We start from the raw sequence: 6,549 nt of genomic DNA, 5'->3' as shown, positions 1-6,549 counted from the left end.
CAAATTGTTACCGTCATAAATTTGCAATACACTACACATTTTCTACACGATTTTTGATTAACAGGCCAAGTTGAAGCCCGATACAACAGGCATTATGCATAAGCACGTAACATCATCGAGCGCACTTTTGGGATGTTAAAAACTCACTGGCGTGCAATTTTCTTGCGGGCCCTGTAGATCAGGCCACTGTTCGCCCCAAAGGTGATTGGTGCCTGTTGTATCCTCCACAACATCTGTGTGATGGGAGGTGATCTCTTGGAGGAGGAGGAGGAGGAGGAGGAGGAGGAGGAAAGCCAAGGACAAGAAGACAGCGAGGATGGTGAGAATGCAGCAGTGGGTGAGAGGGAACCATCTCCGAGGACGTCTGGCTGCTCAGCTTTCTTCTCCCGTGGAACTGCCTGGGTGTCTAACTGAACAGTACTACATCTATGACATTAATTAGAAAGATAGGTATGAATAAATGTGCAAGTAGATGGATATAGATACATTTATACGTTTTCTTAATGTTGGTATGTTCTTCTTGAGAATTAACTGCATGATTGTAAATAATTGTATACCACTATAGACATTGGATATTACATTATTTTATATTATTTGTGTTTTTGTTGTAAATATAAAGAATACACTGTTGCTATAACAATGATTTGCCAGGGTTGAAATTGAAACATTCATTTTTTATTCAAATAATCTATATAAAATCATTTATCATTAAATACAACATTAATTTAGAATTTATTACGTTTTTCAAACAGAGACAGATATGTCTCTGCTCTGGCAGTTGCTGCCCTCTCTCTCTCTCTCCTCTTTTCTCGCCAATGCTTATCTCTCCCTCTCCTCTTCCCTCTCTGCCTGTTCTTTTAGAAACTCAAGAAGAGCCTGGCTGTCCTGTCGCCTCTTTCTTGACTGCTGGCTACTCCTGGCTTCCACAGAAGGGGTAGAACCTGGTGTGCTGACTGAGCCACCTGTAGTGGCAGTGGGTTTGATGCAACAACTATGGGCATAGTAACTGAGTGCTGCCCCTGGAGTGCAGCATCCATTGCAGTGTACCACTGCCAGGTGGCAGCAGTCACACTACCGGCCTCTACCCCTTTTCCTGTGGGTGGGTCCCTAAGCTCCTGAAATAAAGCAAAATGCTGTCATGTTCTCACCTCACGTTGCTCCACACAGAGGAAGATATTCTTAAGAATTTTTGTAACCTAACAGTTTGAGGCACCAATTACACAGAAAAATTACACATGTCAGTGGTGCCCCAGAACTGTTAGTTTACAAATATTCTTCCTTTGAGTAAAGCAAAAAAAAAAAAAAAAAAGAATAAATAAATAGTGTATACAGGTGTGAAACAACTTAAAATTGTGGGTGAATGACAGAATGTTCATTTTGGGGTGAACTATTCTTTTTACAGTCTCAGAGTAAACAATGTAAACAGAGTAAACTACATTTTACAAAATAAAATGTAAGGGCCAATGCATCTATGTTAGGTTTCAAATATGACCGGAAAGTCTTTACACACATCTTGGTAAGCCTCTTTCAGTAACAGAAAGTAGAGAAACAGGCAGATTACCTTGTATTTATCTTTTAGGTTATTCCATTTTTTCTTTGCCTGTTTGGCAGTTATGGCCAAACCAGAAGTGGAAACAAAATGCCTATAGGCAAAACAAAACCATAAAGATTTACATGATTCCACTTCAATAACGTATTCATTTAATAATATAATAATATTAAATAATATAATAATAATAATATATAATATTAAACGACTGTCTCTTTTTTATTTTAAAAACTATTAAACATATTAATATGTGGTTCAGGTAACATTAATACTGTGATTATATTTACGTCGTTCAAAATAAATAAAATATGTGGAAACAACTGCCTCTTTTCATTAAGAACAATCTAGCAATAAACCCACTCAGCTACAATTTAAATAATACGGTTGAAAGGTGTAAATCAATTGTAAATAAGTGTAAATCAAAATGGAACAGCTTAGGATTGCCATTGCAATTGCTATTTATCAAGATGCTGAAGAGGAGGCTGCCGAACGGAGGAGACAAATCCTTCAAAGAAAAGCCAGGATGCAGCGGAGGATGGCGAAGAGACGTGCCATATTAGCATGTCTCTCCAGCTTTGTACGTTTTTCTAATTATTCTTTCTTCATAAACTGCCCATATACTTATGTGGACTTAGTTAGGTATATCCAAATTAAAAGTCATAATAAAAATGTATTATAATGTATCATATAGGCACCCTATCAACAGACTACAAAGTACTATCTCACAAAAAGTTATGTAAACTATTGCAGGGATGTAATGAGACAACATTAGATTTTTCAGTGTACCAAATAAACTGACAAGTACAATAGGTTTGACAGTTGATAACATTTAAATTAACTAGCTTACACTTCACACACCTTTTATTTGTCTTTGTGGTGCTCAAATAAGTTGATAGTTTATCATCTTTATATAGCTAGGTGCACATCATATTACTGCATTAAAACAAACAGGACAATTTAATATCTATAATAATCATATAGGCTACAACTTTTAGACTCTGGGATGAATGTTGTGCTAGAGCTTATCAATAAATGAATGAACCCGAAATAGAGTATAAAGAAATACTTCACGAAAAGAGCAAATGTTAGAGGGAAATTTAATTATTAGTAAATTTTATTTTAAAAAGTTAATTTTAGTAAATTTTAGACAAAATCCTTAAAACAACTGAATAAATAGCTTATATTAATAAATACATTAAATAAAGTAAAAACATTTTAAAAATCCAAAAATATAATAATACATAATGCAACGACAGTACATATAGTAAAAACTTTTTAAAAGCAATACATATAACAAATACATAATACAACAAAAGTAAAAACATTCTTAATATATTATCTATATATTTTAACAGGAACAAAGTCCCACTCGCAGGTATTCACAGATCAATGACCAGGTACCAATCCTGGTCAAGTTTTTTTCTGGAGAGGATTTAAAGCCAGCTTTCAGGCTCTCCAGGAACAGCATCAACATGCTGGTACAGATGCTTCCCCGTCAAAAAGCCCATGGATGGAGCCGTGAAATTGAAGTACTTGTTACGGTTTATTGGCTTGCCTGTGGAGCATCCTACAGGGTCACATCAGATAACTTCAGCATGCCACTTTCAACAGTTTGTAGGACTGTTCACAATGTTGTGGAGGAGATGATGACCATCCTCCACAAAATTATTCATTTTCCAAAAGCAGAGGAAATGGATGAGGTGGGGGGTGGCTTGCTCACCTTGCTGGCCATGAGGCATTCCGCTGTGCTGCTGGTGCCACATCAGGATTGTTCCTCCTGCGATGCCACAAAAAAGATGCTACATAAATAGAAAGATCTTCCCTTCCATCATTCTACAGGGCACCTGTGATGCTAAAGGCACATTTATAGATGTTTATATTGGCAATCCAGGCTCTGTACACGATGCCCTTGTGCTGCGCAGATCACCAATGTACCAGCAGGCTCTGTATTCACCAGCTGGATACTATCTTTTGGGAGATGGTGGATACCCTTGCTTGCAGCATCCTATTGCAATCATGACCCCATACCACCAGCCTGTCGCAAGTAAGAACACTTTTTTTATGTCAGACAGACAGACAGACACACACACACACGATAAACCAAATTGTTACCGTCATAAATTTGCAATACACTACACATTTTCTACACGATTTTTGATTAACAGGCCAAGTTGAAGCCCGATACAACAGGCATTATGCATAAGCACGTAACATCATCGAGCGCACTTTTGGGATGTTAAAAACTCACTGGCGTGCAATTTTCTTGCGGGCCCTGTAGATCAGGCCACTGTTCGCCCCAAAGGTGATTGGTGCCTGTTGTATCCTCCACAACATCTGTGTGATGGGAGGTGATCTCTTGGAGGAGGAGGAGGAGGAGGAGGAGGAGGAGGAAAGCCAAGGACAAGAAGACAGCGAGGATGGTGAGAATGCAGCAGTGGGTGAGAGGGAACCATCTCCGAGGACGTCTGGCTGCTCAGCTTTCTTCTCCCGTGGAACTGCCTGGGTGTCTAACTGAACAGTACTACATCTATGACATTAATTAGAAAGATAGGTATGAATAAATGTGCAAGTAGATGGATATAGATACATTTATACGTTTTCTTAATGTTGGTATGTTCTTCTTGAGAATTAACTGCATGATTGTAAATAATTGTATACCACTATAGACATTGGATATTACATTATTTTATATTATTTGTGTTTTTGTTGTAAATATAAAGAATACACTGTTGCTATAACAATGATTTGCCAGGGTTGAAATTGAAACATTCATTTTTTATTCAAATAATCTATATAAAATCATTTATCATTAAATACAACATTAATTTAGAATTTATTACGTTTTTCAAACAGAGACAGATATGTCTCTGCTCTGGCAGTTGCTGCCCTCTCTCTCTCTCTCCTCTTTTCTCGCCAATGCTTATCTCTCCCTCTCCTCTTCCCTCTCTGCCTGTTCTTTTAGAAACTCAAGAAGAGCCTGGCTGTCCTGTCGCCTCTTTCTTGACTGCTGGCTACTCCTGGCTTCCACAGAAGGGGTAGAACCTGGTGTGCTGACTGAGCCACCTGTAGTGGCAGTGGGTTTGATGCAACAACTATGGGCATAGTAACTGAGTGCTGCCCCTGGAGTGCAGCATCCATTGCAGTGTACCACTGCCAGGTGGCAGCAGTCACACTACCGGCCTCTACCCCTTTTCCTGTGGGTGGGTCCCTAAGCTCCTGAAATAAAGCAAAATGCTGTCATGTTCTCACCTCACGTTGCTCCACACAGAGGAAGATATTCTTAAGAATTTTTGTAACCTAACAGTTTGAGGCACCAATTACACAGAAAAATTACACATGTCAGTGGTGCCCCAGAACTGTTAGTTTACAAATATTCTTCCTTTGAGTAAAGCAAAAAAAAAAAAAAAAAAGAATAAATAAATAGTGTATACAGGTGTGAAACAACTTAAAATTGTGGGTGAATGACAGAATGTTCATTTTGGGGTGAACTATTCTTTTTACAGTCTCAGAGTAAACAATGTAAACAGAGTAAACTACATTTTACAAAATAAAATGTAAGGGCCAATGCATCTATGTTAGGTTTCAAATATGACCGGAAAGTCTTTACACACATCTTGGTAAGCCTCTTTCAGTAACAGAAAGTAGAGAAACAGGCAGATTACCTTGTATTTATCTTTTAGGTTATTCCATTTTTTCTTTGCCTGTTTGGCAGTTATGGCCAAACCAGAAGTGGAAACAAAATGCCTATAGGCAAAACAAAACCATAAAGATTTACATGATTCCACTTCAATAACGTATTCATTTTCATGGATGAAGACTGTCCAAATCTAGCTCCAAACCTTCAGACATACAGGGAATTATACAAGAATTCAAAATGAATACTCACTCCCATCCACTTTTGGAGGAATTGCGCCTCCCGGTGAAAAGCCTTTCGTTGGCCGCCCGCCACTCTATTAAGGTCCGAGTTTCCTCAGCAGTCCCTTGATAAAAAATAATGCTTAATTTGAGTTGATGAAAAATAATACAATTATAAAAGAATTTGTAAAAAAAATTTAAATAAAGACAAGCAAACTATTTGGTTAAAATGACAAGAGCACTCTAAAATAAGGTTTGCATTTGATATCGTTAGGCAAACGTTAGTTAGGAAACTTTTCCCACAGGCAAAACAATTTCCCATTAGATATACCCAAAGCACAATATATCAAATGTTTATCCACTACAGAATCAACACAGGCAACCCCATATTTTACAAAATGTTACAGGGCCTAGCTACTTTTTAGGAGGACTTGCCGAGGGTTACTTACACCACCGCCGGATTGCCTGGATTTTTCAACTCGTAACGAAATCGTCTGAGCAAATTTTCAAATAGTTGCTATATCCTTAAAATTCGACGGTAGCTTTGAAGTTTAAACAACATTCTGGCATCAAAACTCTTAGAACTACGTTACATTTTGTGATAAAACAACAATAGTATTTCGAAATGTATAACTTACAGTTGTGAGTTTTCTCCTCCGCCATTGATGCTAACCTGGTTCGAACTGAATTCTGGGTTATGGCCCGTATCAAGTCCGCACAAGTCACCTCTCCATGCATCCTCGGTAAAAGTAAGGATGGCTGAAGCAAACAGTCGTTCCGAAGCTTTGCGAGATCCCGAAGCGCAGATGTGTCGAAACACTGATCCGAATCGTGATTCGAAACACCCATGTCACGTGACTATGACCAAACGAAGCCTCGAAGTGTTTCACTAATTGTTTCATCAGGCGTGGTCCACCGAATCAGCGTTTGATTGGAACGGTCGGGAACAGACCACACAATCGCACATCTGTATAAAAGTGAAATAAACGCATTTTGACCTCGTGGGTTTTTGTGAGAGGAGTTTGACTTTGAGATAGCCCTCTTCAGGTTGAAACGTGGCTACTGCAGTTGATTTTTCCTATTGGATGTTGCGGTGGCAAGTGACGTAAGCGGTGGCAGGTGACGTAAGCAGTTTCCAGCTCACC

At 38.5% G+C, this 6,549-nt stretch overlaps 1 long non-coding RNA gene across 1 annotated transcript; it reads right to left on the bottom strand.

Moving 5' to 3' along the window:
- Positions 1-4,634: 4,634 nt before the first annotated feature.
- LOC132130588 (uncharacterized) lies at positions 4,635-5,465 on the bottom strand. The gene is made up of 3 exons (XR_009428741.1): positions 5,436-5,465; positions 5,212-5,293; positions 4,635-4,765 (listed from the first exon to the last, which is right to left on the bottom strand). It is a non-coding gene; the product is annotated as an uncharacterized LOC132130588 (long non-coding RNA).
- Positions 5,466-6,549: the final 1,084 nt, after the last annotated feature.

The sequence above is a fragment of the Carassius carassius genome, chromosome 4 (assembly GCF_963082965.1).
Source record: "Carassius carassius chromosome 4, fCarCar2.1, whole genome shotgun sequence".
Classification (NCBI taxonomy): Eukaryota; Metazoa; Chordata; class Actinopteri; order Cypriniformes; family Cyprinidae; genus Carassius; species Carassius carassius.
The sequence above is the reverse complement of the archived record's forward strand: the minus strand, read 5'-3'. Positions and strand labels throughout refer to the sequence as shown.